This window comes from Scyliorhinus canicula, chromosome 6, assembly GCF_902713615.1.
Source record: "Scyliorhinus canicula chromosome 6, sScyCan1.1, whole genome shotgun sequence".
Classification (NCBI taxonomy): Eukaryota; Metazoa; Chordata; class Chondrichthyes; order Carcharhiniformes; family Scyliorhinidae; genus Scyliorhinus; species Scyliorhinus canicula.
In genome coordinates, this window is record NC_052151.1 from 126,745,171 (window position 1) to 126,761,763 (window position 16,593).

The window sequence follows — 16,593 nt, forward strand, 5'->3', positions numbered from 1 at the left end:
AGCGCAGGGGCATGCTCTTCCCAAGACGAGGGCATCGCCACCCTTCCAGCATCGTGCGACAGGCCTGGCGTGAGGTGGGCACGGCAGTCAGTGCTGTGGGGCAGACCCCTTGGTCCGGGGAGGAGTGTCGAAAAAAGCTCCACAACCTCACAAGGGCTGCCAGGGTGAGTGCCACGAGGGTGGCCCCGGGTCACAACCCAATCCCCCCCCATGTCCCTCATCATCATCCCCCCCCAACAGTGGCGCGGGCATGAGGGGGGGGGGGGGGGGGGGGGGGGGCGAGAGTGAGTAGAGGATGGTTAACAAAGTTGTCCCCCACATGAGCGCTGCAACCCCCTGGAGAGATGTCATGGTGTGGCTGCAACTTTCCCCCCACCCTGTGCCAATATCTGAATGCCCTGATGATACCTGCCTAATTGTGATGATCTATCTATGCCCACCCAACAGGACAAGACTGCTCACAACAGCCGGGAGCGCAACAGAACCGGAGGGGGTTCACCCGTTATGCACCCCTTGACAGTTTTCAAGCAGAGGGCACTGGACCTTGCTGGGGGAACTGCCACCCGGGAGGTCGCGCAATGCGAGGTTGGAGGTGCAGAACCAAGTGAGACAACCCTGCATGACACCCCCCCCCCACCCCCAAGCCCATCCTCTGTCCCCTCACACTCTACCCACTGCACCCCCCCCATCCTCTGTCCCCTCACACTCTACCCACTGGACCCCCCAACCTCTGTCCCCTCACACTCTACCCACTGGACCCCCCATCTCTCCCCTCACACTCTGCCTACTGGACCATCCTACGCCCGGCCGAGCATGTCTAACTAACCCCGTATCATTCTGTTCCCCAGGGCCAGCTGACGAACGTCCAGGGCCGTCTGGTGCCACACACAGGCGACCATCCGCGATGACCACCGCACCCAGGGTCGCATGCCAGAGGGTGGCAGGAGTTCGGCCAGGAGTGCCATCCTCCAAATCCAGGACACTCGAGCGGGACGTACAGAGGACGGACAGTGACGACTTTCATGGCTGTGCGTTGCCCGAAGGTCGGGCCATGAGACAGGACAGGACGGGTCAGTGGACCCAGACGCACAGAGGACGGCGACGCAGTCAACGGACTCACCTGACGCTGAACCGTACCTGGGCCGCGCTGGGACACGACTGGGACCAGGGCACACCTGAATTTCTGATGGACGAGGACCTAGAGCTTGCGGCACTGCTGTCTCATCCATCATCCCAGCGACACTCACCTCGGTTGGGCAATTAAATGATAAGGCTCCTGGGTCACGGTCTGGTGTGCACCACACAGCTGAGCCGGTACAGCAGGTGGAGGTCGGAGCAGCCGAGGGGCTGGACGGTCGGAGGGCAGCCCAGGCCCAGCATCCAGTTGGCGCCCAGACGTTTCCTGGGTTCCTGGATTTACTCGACCCACCTGGACAGCCAATGCCTTTTTGAAACCCAGGAACACAATGACAGGATGAGGGCTGTTGGAACCAACAATTCTACGGACACGTGCTTGTAGGATTAGAATAGCGGTTTTAATATGCTTACAACAGAGCCAGCCTGTTAGCCGTTGAACTTTCGGTGAACTGGCTGGCTGATCCTGTGGCACGGATCTTTATACAGCTACAGCAGCTCCAGGGGGAGGAGTCCTGGGCGGAGCCAAGGGAGGAGCCCAGTACAAACTTGTGTACTCCCAGAGCTACTCCCCCTTGTGGTCAGGTAGTGCAACTGCACTGACAATATTGATACATATACACAGATTATAATACCGTGTGAATCGCATTCACCCCCTGTGAAAAAACCGAGTCCGGCGGGGGTGGTGGCTCACAGAGTTAGTCTGTCCGGTGGACGAATTGTTCGTTTCGATCTGCGGAGCACTGGGGTTGCAGCCTCTTGCGGTGGCTGGGTGGGTGTTGAGAGCTGGGGTACGATGGCAGACTCCGGGGCGGGTCTCGTCCAAACTTCATACACCTCTGGCTCGACCGGAGACTGGGGGCGGGCTGGTGCTGGCGCGTGGAACCGGTGGGGCGAGCTTGTGGAATCGGGGGTGCGAGGGGGCGGCAGCATAAGGAACGGGGTAAGGGGTTCCTCAGTGGGGGTGGGGGGGGCTGGATCCAGCGGGTGTCAGGTCCCGAAGAGGGATACTGTGTCCTGGCGACCGTCCGGGAACTCCACGAATGCGTACCAGGGGTTGGAATGGAGGAGGCGCCCCTTTTCAACAAGGAGGTCAGTTTTGTGCCCCCTGACGTGCTTCCTCAGGAGGACCGGGCCTGGTGTCCTCAGCCACGCTGGAAGTGAGACCCCCGTGGTAGTGCCCCTAGAAAAAATGAAGAGCCGCTCGTGAGGGGTTTGATTTGTAGCTGCACAGAGGAGGGTTCTGATTGCGTGGAGCGCGTCTGGGAGGACTTCTTGCCATTGGGAGACTTGGAGTTTTCTGGACCGGAGGGTCAGTAGGACGATCTTCCAGACCGTCGCGTTCTCCCTCTCCACCTGCCCGTTCCACCTGGGGTTGTAGCTGGTAGTCCTGCTCGAGGCCATGCCCTTGTCGAGCAGGTACTGACGCAGCTCGTCGCTCATAAAGGACGAACCCCGTTCGCTGTGCACGTAGCTGGGGAAACCGAACAGGGTGAAGTCATATCGGGGCATGGAATGGCAAAAGGGAATCGGGAGAACTCATCGATGATGTTGAGGAAGTAAATGTTCTTGTTAGTGGAGGGGAGTGGCCCTTTGAAATCGATCGGAAGGCGTTCAAAGGGCCCAGAAGCCTTGACCAGGTGGGCCCTGTCTGGCCTATAGAAGTGCGGTTTGCACTCTGCACAGATCGGGCAGTCCCGTGGTGACCGCTTTTACCTCCTCGTTGGAGAAAGGCAGGTTTCGGGCTCTGATGAAGTGGGCGAGCCGGGTGACCCCTGGATGGCAGAGGTCCATGTGGATGGCTTTCAGACGGCTGATCTGCGCGCTGGCGCATGTCCCGCGGGATAGGGCATCCGAGGGCTCATTGAGCTTCCCGGGTCGATATTTAATATCATAACTATAGGTGGAGAGTTCGATCCTCCACCGAAGGATTTTATCATTTTTTATTTTGCCCCTTTGCGAGTTGTCAAACATAAAGGCAACTGATCGTTGGTCGGTGATGAGGGTGAACCTCCTACCTGCGAGGTAGTGCCTCCAGTGACGAACAGCCTCCACGATGGCTTGCGCTTCCTTCTCGACAGAGGAGTGTTGGAGTTCTGAAGTGGATAAGGTACGGGAGAAAAATGTAATGGGCCTCCCTGCCTGAATTAAAGTGGCTGCTAGAGCTACCTCTGAGGCGTCGCTCTCAACCTGAAAGGGAGTGGATTCATCCACCGCCTGCATGGCTGCCTTGGCGATGTCCTCCTTGATGCAGCTGAAGGCCTGGCGCGCCTCAGCAGACAGGGGAAATCGTGTGGCCTTAAAGAGTGGGCGGGCTTTGTCCGCATATTGGGGGACCTACTGGGCATAGTATGAAAAGAACCCCAAGCACCGTTTGAGGGCCTTAGGGCAATGAGGGAGGGGGAGTTCTAACGGGGCGCATGCGGTCCGGGTCTGGGCCCAGGACTCGGTTCTCCACGACGTAGCCGAGGATGGCCAGTCTGTTTGTGCGGAAAACGCATTTCTCCTTGTTATAAGTGAGGTTTAATTTCTGTGCCGTCTGCAGAAAATGGTGGAGGTTGGCGTCGTGGTCCTGCTGGTCATAGCCGCAGATGGTAACATTGTCCAGATACGGAAACGTGGCCCGCAGCCCGTACTGGTCTACCATTCGGTCCATTGCTCGTTGGAACACCGAAACCCCGTTAGTGACGCCGAAGGGAACCCAGAGGAAATGGAAGAGGCGGCCATCGGCCTCGAACGCCGTGTAGTGGCGGTCCTCCGGGCGGATTGGGAGCTGCTGGTATGCAGACTTCAGATCCACCGTGGAAAATAGCCGATATTGGGTGATCTGATTAACCATGTCTGCAATTCTGGGGAGGGGATACGCGTCTAGGAGCGTAAAGCGATTTATGGTCTGGCTATAGTCGACAACCATGCAAAATTTTTCCCTGGTTTTGACGACCACCACCTGAGCTCTCCAGGGACTATTACTGGTCTCTATGATCCCCTCACTGAGCAGCCGTCGGACCTCCGATCGGATAAAGACCATATACTGTAGGCTGTATCGCCTGCTGCGAGTAGCTACTGGTTTGCAATCTGGAGTGAGATTGGCGAAGAGAGGAGGGGGGGGCGATGCGCAGCGTGGCTAGGCTGCAGATAGTGAATGGGGGCAGGGGCCCGCCGAAGCTGAGGGTGAGGCTCTTGAGATTGCACTGGAAATCCAGGCCTAATAAGAGTGGCGCGCAGAGGTCGGGCAGGACATCAAGTTTAAATTTTGAATAACTAGCGCCTCGAATTGTGAGCGTAGCGACAGTGCGTCCTTGGATTTGGACTGAGTGGGAGCTTGAAGCGAGGGCGATAGTTTGGCTCACAGGGAAAATAGGAAGCGAACAGCGTCTTACCAGCTCTGGGTGTATAAAGCTCGGTGCTCCCGGAGTCAAAGAGGCATGGCGTGCTGTACCCGTTGATCTGGACCTTCGCCATCGAACTTCGTAGGTGCTTGGGGCGGGATTGATCTAGGGTGACCGCATTGAGTTGCAGGCCGCATGATGAGTGCCTGGGAAGGTCGTAGTCTTCCGAGTGGGCGTCCGGTCGAGTAGATGCCGGTACGTTCTGGCGAGCTTGTTGCAGCATCGCTGCGCTGAGTTGCGGGCTGTGTGATGGGTGCCCGGGGAAGTCGTAGTCTTCAGATGAGGTTTCTGAGCTAGCAGATGGGGCCCGTGGGCCGCACGTGGTGAGTGGCGAGGAAGATGGCGGCCCCCATGAGTCGCACGTGGCCGGCCGCATGGTGCGGGTTTGCCAAGATGGCGGCCCCCATGGATTGCACGTGGTGGGAGGGGGCGGAGTCGGGGCGTAGGCCGCAGCGTTTTGGGCCCCACGGGCCTGCTGGTGTTGGGAGCGATTTGTTCTCTCTACTGGGGAGTTAAAAACTGGGGCCCTTTTCGCGAGGCACACTCTGGCATAGTGGCCTTTCTTCCCGCAGCTGCTGCAGGTCGCGGATCGGGCTGGGCAGTGCTGCCGCGGGTGCTGGCTTTGGCCACAGAAATGGCAAGCTGGGGCAGCTGAGTAGCTGGCTGGAGCAGCTGAGTAGCTGGCTGGGCCAGCAGAGTAACTGGCTTTGGCAGCGCGGTAGCTGGGGGGCCGTGCGGCTCAGGCCTGGGGGGATTGTTGGTCGGGGGTGTATAAAGCTCTCGGTGCTCCCGGAGTCAAAGAGGCATGGCGTGCGTGTGGGGTCCGCGGGAAACGACGTGAGGCTGCGGAAGGAGACGTCCATATTGGTAGCAGCCTCCACAGTAGTATCTAAGTCCTGGGCCCCCTTTTCTAGCAGTCTTTGGCGCACATAGTTAGATCTAAGGCCCGCTACGAAAACGTCCCGCACAGCAAGCTCCCTATGTTCAGCCGCGGTATCGGCTTGATAATTACAGTCATTAGAAAGATTGTTCAGTTCCGTACAAACTCGGCTAGCGTTTCTGTAGGCCGCTTACGGCGAGTCGTAAACACGTGGCGTGCATAAACCTCGTTAATGGGCCTAACGTACATTTTGTCCAATGTCGCCAGCGCTGCGGTGTAAGAACCTGCCGGATTTAGCTGTGTGGAGATTCTGTGGCTTACCCTCACGTGCAGTAGGCTGAGTTTTTGTTCCGGCGGTGCTGGCTTCTGCCAGGTAGGCCTTAAAACATCTCAGCCAGTGGGAAAAAAATTTCCAGAGTCTCTGCATCCTGCGGGTCGAGTTCCAGGCGTCCGGGCTTGAGGGCTACTTCCATGATTTACTTCGACTGTTTCCTGAGTATATTAAATTGTTCGAACCAACAATTCTACGGACACGTGCTTGTTGGATTAGAATAGCGGTTTCAATATACTTACAACAGAGCCAGCCTGTTAGCTGTTGAACTTTCGGTGAACTGGCTGGCTGGCCCTGGGCACGGATCTTTATACAGCAGCTCCAGGGGGAGGAGTTCTGGGCGGAGCCAAGGGAGGAACCCAGTACAAACTCTCGAGTACTCCCAGAGCTACTCCCCCTGGTGGTCAGGTAGTGCAACTGCACTTACAATATTGATACATATACACAGATTATAATACCGTGTGAATCTCATTCACCACAAGGGCCATCTTCCAGCAGCTGCAGACGCAGTTAGAGGAGTCAGACCGCATCCAGGAGCAGGGAGTGGTGCCACTCATGGCAACCATCCAGGCCGACAGCGCACGGGTGACGTCTGCGGTCGAGGCAATGGGAGAAATAGTATCGGCCATGGGTCAGGTTCTGCAAGGCATTGGGCTTCATGTGCACACGTCATCCATGGCCCAGGAGAGGGCTGCCCTCTCACAGGCAGCAATGCGCCAGAGCCAACATGGCGTTGCCGGCGCGCTACGGGCCCTGGCCGAGTCTCACCAGGCCATGGCCCAGTCCCAGCACGCCATGGCACAGTCCCAGCAGGCCATGGCACAGTCCGAGCAGTCAGTCGCGGAGAGCATCGACCGCCTGACGCACGTTGAAGTCGCACAGTCCCTGGCGGGAATGTCTCACTCCCTGGACTCTGTCTCAGCGAACGTTCGGACCCTGGTCGATACCGTTGCAGGCCTCCGGGACTGGCAGCGCTAGGTGTCGGTGGGGCGACGGGGCACCTCCCCGCTCGCACATCCGTCCCACAGTGAGGCCCGGGGGCCACCGGGCTCCCCGAGGGAGGAGGAGGTTATGGGGCCCGTCCCTTTAACTCCATCACAGGACCTCCCTGAACTCTTGGCCCCGTCCCATCCCTGGTGCATCGGGTGGGCAGCGGGCAGAGCAGGGTGGCACCACGTCATCCGAAACGCCCGCTGAGCAGCCTGGCCCATCAAGGCGAGGTCGCCCCAGGAAACGAGTGCCGACGGGGAGACATGTCGCGGGGCGTGATTCTCAGCAGTCTGCCTCCACTCCTGCTGTACCATCTGGGGATTCACTTAGACGTAGTGGTAGGGCCCGTAAGGCAATGAAGAGGGACACAGAGTAAGTTGGCACGGGTGAAGGGCACAGTTTAGTTGTAGGGGCTCGGGCATCTGTACATAATATTCACCATTAAACTCACTGTTGTACCTAACTTGTGAGACTGTGATTTTTCCGTTGCCGCGGGCATCGTCACGGTGACCGAGTGTCGCTAGGGTTGACGAGCGGTGAAACTTCGGTGCCGGGTGTGCAGTTCCTTTCCCCCCCCTCCCCCCCCACACACAGTCGGACACCGTAGTCCTTGGCACTCCGACGCCAGCTACCCCACACGGGCACGTGATGGAGTGTCCCTGACAAACTCAGCGAGCACCGAGGTGGATGATTCAGCTATTGCCATGAGTCAGACTTTGTCTAACGATTCTGAGCTCACAGCTCATTGCAGATCGGGCTGTCATCATTCAACATGGCACTGATCACACCCGCTGACACAGCCATCAATGTCGTGCCATACCGTTGTGCCGCAATGGTACGGGTGATCTCGAAGTGGAACAGTGTACGCGGAGCGGGGTGCAGGGGGTGGTGGTGGGAGTTGTGTTCTGTCCGCCCCCACGACTGGCGATGCAGGTGGTAGTGTTTAGCGATGATGTCGCACGCAATGCGTGAATCTTGCAGCCACCAACGCGTCGTGTGCCCCCTGTCCTCGCCGGTGCCGTCATGCAGCCTCCTGGACATTACCAGCACCCGGGTCGTGTCTGTGTGCTGCGCCCGACGCACCACCAACCTCCTCCACATCCTCCTCCTCCTCAACCTCCTCCTCCTCAGCGTTGGCACCACTGCCAATGGCTTCTCCCTCCGACTCCTCCACCAGGGCATCGCCCCTCTGCATTGCGATGTTGTGCAGCCGCACAGCATACAACAACAATGCGAGCGACCCTCTCGGGCTGGTACGGCAAGGCCCCTCCGGTGCGGTCCAGGCATCTGTATCTCATTTTCAGCAGACCAAAGCAGCGTTCCACCACACCCCTGGTTTCTGCATGGGCCTCATTGTGTAGGGTCTCCGCGTTGGTCGGAGGCCTCCGTATGGGCGTCATCAGCCAAGACTTCAGTGGATAACCCCTGTCGCCCAGCAACCAGCCCCTCAGCCGGGGGGGCCGTCCCTCAAACATAGCAGGGATGAACGACTGAACGACTGCGCAAGAATGTACGCATCATGCACACTCCCTGGGAACCTTGCGCACACGTGCATGATCTTCATGTGGGGGTCGCATACCACCTGGATGTTCATGGAGTATGTCCCCTTCCTGTACTGAACACTTCCCTGTTGCCTGCAGGCGAGCATGGGGACGTGAACACCATCAATCACTCCCTGGACCATTGGACCTTGGCAACTCCACGGGCTCGTGCTTCTTGATTTGCTCGGTCCTCGGGAAAGGTTATGTAGCAGTCCGCGATGGCGAACAGGGTGTCGGTCACGTCCCGGATGCACCTGTGGACCGATGCCTGCGATATCCCGGATAGGTCCCCACTAGGAGACTGGAAGGAACCGGCAGCATAAGTGCCACTGTCACCTTGACGGCAACCGGTATCGCGTGTCCTCCTCCCGACCCACGTGGGGCGTGGTGCGCCACGAGGTGGCAGATATGTGCGAACGTCTCCCTGCTGAACCGAGTCTCCTCCTGCAGGTGATGTCCGGCAGTGCCTCGAAAGAGATCCGGTCACGGAACACCCTAGGCCTCGATTGTCGCCTCTGGTGCCCTGGCACCACCATCAGTGTCTCCTCCTCCTCCTCCTCTCCCATGCTGCTCGACATCAGTGCCCGCATCCTGTGCCTTCCTCAGCGTTTGGGGGTCAATGTTCCCCTCTGCATCCCCCTGGACATACCTGCCATGAGTGCCTACGGCCTGTACGGCGACGACGGGCCACTCCGCGGCCATTCCTTCTGCTGCTGCAGCTGCCCCTGCAGCCACTGTGGGATGCCGCTGTGGACGTTGCTGGATGTCCAACTGCAGTGCAGTGGCCCCAACCACTGCGCTGAACATCGCCGTTCGGTTTGAATACATGGTCACCTACAGAAGGGTGGTGGGGGGCAGAGAAACGACATGTTAAACGGACGTTAATAGACACCTTGGCAGCCGCCTACCATGGGATACCTGTGTCCCGGTGGCCTGGTCGCGCTGCTGACATGCGGCCAGCCTAACCCCTGGTCACTTTCTGCGTCCAACGGTCAGTTAATGTCCTCCTCACCGGTGCGTCAGTGGGCTGTGCCCATCAGCCACAGGGCAACCAACCATGGCAGGGCGGCTGAGATGTTGCATCCAGGGGTGGACGACCCACTCCACTCACTCCCTGTCCCCCCTCACTCCCACTACTCACTCCCCCTCCCCCTCCCCCCACTACTCACTCCCTCTCCCCCTCCCTCCACCCCTCCCCCAGTGGGCGCCGCCCCCGCCATGGGCGCAGCCATCTACAACCTCCGCTTCCATGGGCGCTGCCATCTTGTCCCGCCCCCACAACATGCGCTCCATGGGTGCCGCCATCTTGTCCGCCGCCATCTTATTCCTCACAGGTACTCCAGACGCCGCCATTTTGTCCCCCCTCGGGACGGGACCATGGGACCAGGGTCGCTGCCGCTACCCGTCGGACTCGTCGGCCGCTACTCGCCTCCGTGACGCTCGACCAGTCCCGTCCTCGCAATCTGGTGCCCTCTTCCACGACGATGCTCGTCAACGGCCACGTGACCTCCTGCCTCACCGACTCCGGGAGCACCGAGAGCTTCATTTACCCGGACACGGTAAGGCGCTTCTCCCTTGCAGTCCATCCCGCCAACCAGCAGATCTCCCTAGCCTCCGGTTCCCACTCTGTCCCGATCTGGGGCTTCTGCCTGGTTAAACTCACTGTACAGGGCGTGGAATTCGACCGTTTCCGCCTGTACGTTCTCCCCAAACTCTGCGCGACACTCTTACTGGGCCTGGATTTTCAATGCAACCTCCAGAGCCTCACCCTCCAATTCGGCGGACCCCTACCTCCCCTCACCGTTTGTGGCCTCGCGACCCTCAAGGTTGAACCTCCCTCCCTCTTTGCCAATCTGACCACAGATTGCAAGCCCGTCGCCACCAGGAGCAGACGGTACAGCACCCAGGACAAGGCCTTCATCAGGTCCGAAGTCCAGCGGCTGCTTCGGGAAGGCATTATTGAGGCCAGCAACAGCCCCTGGAGAGCCCAGGTGGTGGTGGTTAAAACTGGGGAGAAACACAGGATGGTCGTGGACTACAGTCAGACCATCAATCGGTACACGCAGCTCGACGCGTACCCCCTCCCTCTCATATCTGATATGGTCAATCAGATCGCACAGTACCGGGTCTTTACAATTGACCTGAAATCCGCTTACCACCAGCTCCCCATTCGTAAATCGGACGGTCCCTACACTTCCTTCGAGGCGGACAGTCGCCTGTATCAATTTCTTAGGGTTCCCTTCGGCGTCACTAACGGGGTCTCGGTATTTCAACGAGAAATGGACCGAATGGTTGACCGGTACGGACTGCGGGCCACGTTTCCGTACTTAGACAATGTCACCATCTGCGGCCACGATCAGCAGGACCATGACGCCAACCTTGCCAAATTTCTCCACACCGCATCTCTCCTCAACCTCACCTATAACAAGGAGAAGTGCATTTTTAGCACAGACCGCTTGGCCATCCTTGGCTACGTAGTCCAAAATGGACTACTGGGGCCCGATCCCGACCGCATGCACCTCCTCATGGAGCTTCCCCTCCCCCACTGCCCCAAGGCTCTCAGACGATGCCTGGGGTTCTTTTCTTACTACGCCCAGTGGGTCCCACAATACGCGGACAAGGCCTGCCCACTGATCCAGTCCACACAATTTCCCCTCACGGCCGAGGCACGACAAGCCTTCGATCGTATCCGCTCAGACATAACCAAGGCCGGGATGCACGCAGTAGACGAGTCACTGCCCTTCCAAGTAGAGAGCGACGCTTCAGATGTCGCCCTTGCCGCCACTCTGAACGAGGCCGGCAGACCCGTGGCATTCTTCTCCCGTACCCTCCATGCCTCCAAAATCCGACACTCCTCTGTTGAAAAGGAGGCCCAGGCAATCGTTGAGGCTGTGCGGCACTGGAGGCATTACCTGGCCGGCAGGAGATTCACTCTCCTCACTGACCAACGGTCGGTAGCCTTCATGTTCAACAACACGCAGCAGGACAAGATCAAAAACGATAAAATCTTGCGGTGGAAAATCGAGCTCTCCACCTACAATTACGAGATCTTGTATCGCCCCGGCAAGCTCAACGAGCGCCCAGACGCCCTCTCCCGAGGTACATGTGCCAGCGTACAAGTGAACCAGCTCCGCGCCTTGCATGAGAGCCTTTGCCATCCGGTGGTCACTCGGTTGTACCACCTAGTCAAAGCCCGCAATCTGCCCTACTCTGTTGAGGAAGTACGGACAGTCACCAGAGACTGCCAGGTCTGTGCGGAGTGCAAGCCGCACTTCTACCGGCCAGATCGCGCGCGCCTGGTGAAAGCGTCCCGCCCCTTTGAACGCCTCAGCGTGGATTTCAAAGGGCCCCTCCCCTCCACCGACCGCAACACCTACATTCATAGAACATAGAACAGTACAGCACAGAACAGGCCCTTCGGCCCTCAATGTTGTGCCGAGCCATGATCACCCTACTCAAACCCACGTATCCACCCTATACCTGTAACCCAACAACCCCCCCTTAACCTTACTTTTATTAGGACACTACGGGCAATTTAGCATGACCAATCCACCTAACCCGCACATCTTTGGACTGTGGGAGGAAACCGGAGCACCCGGAGGAAACCCACGCACACAGGGGGAGGACGTGCAGACTCCACACAGACAGTGACCCAGCCGGGAATCGAACCTGGGACCCTGGAGCTGTGAAGCATTTATGCTAACCACCATGCTACCCTGCTGCCCCAGGGTCTTAGTGTGGTCGATGAATTCTCTAGGTTCCCCTTCGCCATCCCATGCCCGGATATGACGTCTGCCACCGTCATCAAGGCCCTTGATTCCATATTCGCTCTGTTCGGTTTCCCCGACTATATCCACAGTGACGGGATCCTCATTCATGAGCGATGAGCTGCTCAGCAGGAGTATCGCCTCCAGCAGGACGACCAGCTACAACCCCCGGGGAAACGGGCAGGGAGAAAGGGACGGTATGGAGGGCCGTTCAGTTGGCTCTATGGTCCAGGAGCCTCCCAGCTGCTCGCTGGCAGCAGGTCCTCTATGACGCACTCCATTCCATTCGGTCACTGCTGTGCACTGCAACTAACCACACACCCCATGAACGTGTTTTTGCCTTCCCTAGGAAGTCTACATCCGGGGTGTCGCTCCCGACTTGGCTCACGGCTCCAGGCCCAGTCCTTCTTCGTAGGCATGTCAGGCGCCACAAGGCGGAACCCCTGGTGAACAATGTACGCCTACTCCACGCGAACCCCCAGTATGCCTACGTGGAGTTCCCCGACGGCCGCCAGGACACAGTCTCGCTCCGGGACCTAGCTGCCTCGGGTGCCGATCCCATGCCCACGCCCCTCCCCCCCGCGCCACCCTCCTTTTCCCCGGCGCCCCCGTATTCGTCTCCACCAGGTCCATCCCTCGTTCCCCTGCCCACATTGGAGGACATGGAAGATTTTGGCTCACTCCTGGAGTCATCCCGCCACTGGCCAGCACCAACACCGCCAGCACCTTCACCGTCGTCACCAACGCCGCCTGTGCAGACGTCGCCACCACAGCTACGTCTGTAGGATTGCATCTACGTCGCTCGCAACGGAACGTTCGACCGCCGATCCGACTCAACCTGTGACCGGATTGTCTGATGGACTCTTGGTTTTCTTTTGTTTTGCCCTTTTGTAAATAGATCACTATATGTATTATAGTTCCACGTCACCCCCGCCGGACTCATTTTTACAGGGGGTGAATGTGGTGATCTAACCACAGTATATATGTGTGCTTGCAGTAGGGGGATGTATGACCGTACCTGTATTACAGGTTTCTCCGGTAAGCCCCTGCCGGCAAGCTCCGCCCACACGGAGCAGTATAAATATTCGTATGTTTCACCGAGATGCAATTCTACAGCTGCTGCCGGAGGAATAGCATCTCCCTGTAATAAAGCCTCTCTTGTACTGCTCTCGAGTCTTTGTGTACAATTGTTAGCGCCATACACCTTCACCCCCACTCCCTCTCCCCCTCCCCCCATTACTCACTCCCTCTCCCCGCTCCACCCACCACTCACTCCCTCTTCCCCCTCACTACTCCCTCTCCCCCCTCTACTCACTCTCCCACTACTACTCACTCCCTCTCCCCACACTACTCACTCCCTCTCCCCCTCCACCCACTACTCACCCTCTCCCCCCTCCCTCTTCCCCCCCCACCCTCCGGCCGCTGCGTTCTCGGGGAAGTCTTCCCCAGTCTGCGGAGACTCCGGGACGGTCTGCTCACCTCCTCACTACTAGCGTCAGCCAGCACAACTGGCTGACGACTTTAAAAAGGTGTGGACGGCGACGGCGTGAACTGGGGTCACGCCGTCGGGACTTCGGCCCATCTGGGCCGGAGAATAGCGGGGGTTCCGGAGAATCGCCATTTTGGGTGCCTCAGGCGATTCTCCGGGTTTTGCCGCGCAGAACACGACAGAACCAATTCCGCCGTTTGGGAGAATCGCGGGAGTGCGTCGGACCGTCGTCGCGTGAAAAACTGGCGCGGCTCGCTATTCTCCCAACCGCCGTGACATTGGAGAATCATGTCCATTGTCTCTAGGCAGCTCTGAGACTAATTCTGCATTGTTTTGCTTCATGACCAAAAGTGTGCCTTGAGTCTTGATGGGACAAGCTGGCAGCTGTTGATGTCACAGCACACGTTTTCAAAGCACTGTTCTAATTTCTTCTGGCTTGCCACAAATTTCATTTCCCTCCCATTTGCTATCTCCAACTGACCCAGACTGATTCCAAATCTGGGTCCTGTATTAAACTGCAGCTGAACTTCATAACCACCTTGAAAACCATACGCATCCATCTCACCACATCGCTTGCCTCTGTCTAACTATACAAATGCTTTATTTCTTTGTATCCTATTCTCCACTATTCATAAATTCAAAGCACTTTTCGCAACCAACCATTGACCTCCATTTAATTTAGCGCACTGTTTTTTAAATTCTTGTACCTCTTGCCTACACTGCAGTAAGAAGCACAAAGTGGTCCTCAACAGAATACTTAGTTAACTTTGGTAATTTGGTCAGTGAGGAAATTCAGTGCAGTGAGGTAAGGGGTGCTCTTTTGCAAAACTATGGCTGGAATTTACCAGCTGTTCATGCCGGCGGGAGCCTACGGTCTTACCCTCGCCTCGGGTTTCATGGCGCGAGGGGTGCGAATGGCCTCCTTCTGCACTATAGATTCTATGATTTAGCAGGCAATCCCGTTGACAACGGCGGGACCAGAAGATCCGGCTGGTGGACCGCCTCCGCCATTGCAAACATGCTGCGAGCTGCATAGAAAATTCCACCCAATAAGTAGTCCGATAGAGGGATTGGGTCACAAATAGCACTGAACTAATCCAGAGGCATTAATTAGGTAAGTAGGCCAAAAATTGTGAAATGAAAATATATATTTTTCTACATTAGGTAAGCAGGTAATTGATTGGTTGGTGAGTTTTATGGTTTATTTCGCTGGCAGTGCCTGCATTTATTGTCCATCTCTCATTGCCCTGAACTGAATGGCTTGCCAGGGTATTTCTGAGGCATCTGGGAGTCAACCACATTGCTGTGGATCTGGAGTCTCAGCAGGTCAGACCAGATAAGGACGGCAGCTTTCCTTCCCTGAAGGACATTGCGATCCAGATGCTTTTTTTCCACAACAATGGTCCAATTGAGAGGGCAAAAGGATTTTCAGAGTATAAGTTCAGTAATCATTAATGGTAGCACCACAAATTTGCATTGCCATTTTTTGAAAACATCAAATCAAACACTATGGGCGTGATTCTCCGTTCCCACGCCAGGTGGGAGAATCGCGGGAGGGCCGCTCTGGCATCTGGCACCCCCCGTGATTCTCCTCCTCCTCCTCTCTCTCCCCCCCCCCCCCCCCCCCCCCCCCCCAAAATGGCGTTTCGCGTTTTCGGACATGCCGCTCGGAGAATCGCGGGCCGCTGTGAAAAACGGCGGCCCGCGATTCTCCGACCCGGATGGGCCGAGCGGCCTGCCATTCCTGACCGGTTCACGCCAGCGGCAACCACACCTGGTCACTGCCGGCGTGAACATGGCGCCAATACCTGGTTTGTGGCTTGTGGGGGACGGAGAGGGGAGTGAGCACCACGACCGTGCTCGGGAGGGGACTGGACCACGATCGGTGCCCACCGATCATCGGGCCGGCGTCTCAAAGGGACGCACTCTTTCCCCTCCGCCGACCGCAAGAACAAGCCGCCACGTCTTGCGGGGCAGCGGAGGGGAAGACGGCATGCGCGGGTTGGAGCCGGCCAACCTGCGCATGCGCAGCTGACATCATTAGGCGCGCCGGCTGCATCATTCTCGGCTCACCGGGATTTACGGCACGGCCCTCCTAGCCCCCCGTGGGGGGGAGAATAGGAGGCCAGGAGCGGCCTCCGACGACGTCATGAACCTCTCCGTGTTTCCCGACGGAGTCGGGCCTTGCGGAGAATTCCGCCCAATTTTCTTTCCCGAGGAACAGAATTGTGAAGAAGGGACATTGTGCTAAATCTGTACCAAATTTTGATTAGACACCCTTGTCCGTGAACTCTCCTCTCCCCCGCACTGTCTTCACGCCATTGCTTTCTTCACCTTTCGCCCAAATGCTGTCCCCTCTTGCGCCTTTGCCGGCATGTTTTCCTACTCCGCTCTTGGTCGCGCCTGTGCAATGCTGTCTCTCGCCCTTGCTCACTCACGCTCCTCCTCTTGCCCTCGACCACGCACTCTCATCCTCTCTCACCCTCACCCAGGCGCGCTCCTCATCTATCTCTATCCCACGCGCGCACTCCTCCTCTGTCCCGCGGCCACGTGCTCGCCTCCTCTGTCCCTCGGCTGCGCGCTCTCCTCCACTGTCCCTCGGCTGAGCACTCTCCACCTCAGTCCCTCAGCCATGCACTCTCCTCCTCTATCTCTGTTCCTCGGCCACACGCTCTCCTTGTCTGTCTCTGTCCCTCTGCCGCGCGCTCTCCTCGTCTGTTTCTGTCCCTCTGCCGCGCGCTCTCCTCCTCTATCTCTGTCCCTCGGCCGTGCGGTCTCTCCTCATTTACCTCTGTCCCTCGTCGTGCGCTCTCCTCCTCTGTCCCTCGGCCGCACGCTCTCCTCTATCTTGTCCCTCTGACTAGAGGGCTTTTTACCCTGACTACAGGGTCTAAAACTAGAGGTCTCAGGGTAAAGGATTGGTCATTTAAGGCTGAGATGGGGAGAAATTCCTTCCCTCAGATGGTTCTGAATCTTTGGAATTGTCCACCGCAGAGGGCTCTGGACTGCTGTCATCGAGAGGAGGCTTCCAAGCAAGTTGCCATGGCTAAACAAAAGTGTAGCTGCAAGATG

At 57.8% G+C, this 16,593-nt stretch overlaps 1 protein-coding gene across 1 annotated transcript in view; it reads left to right on the plus strand.

Annotated features, from left to right (window-relative positions):
* Positions 1-16,593, plus strand: part of dpysl5b (dihydropyrimidinase like 5b) — a 125,476-nt gene that overhangs the window by 34,684 nt on the left and 74,199 nt on the right. The window lies entirely within an intron of this gene.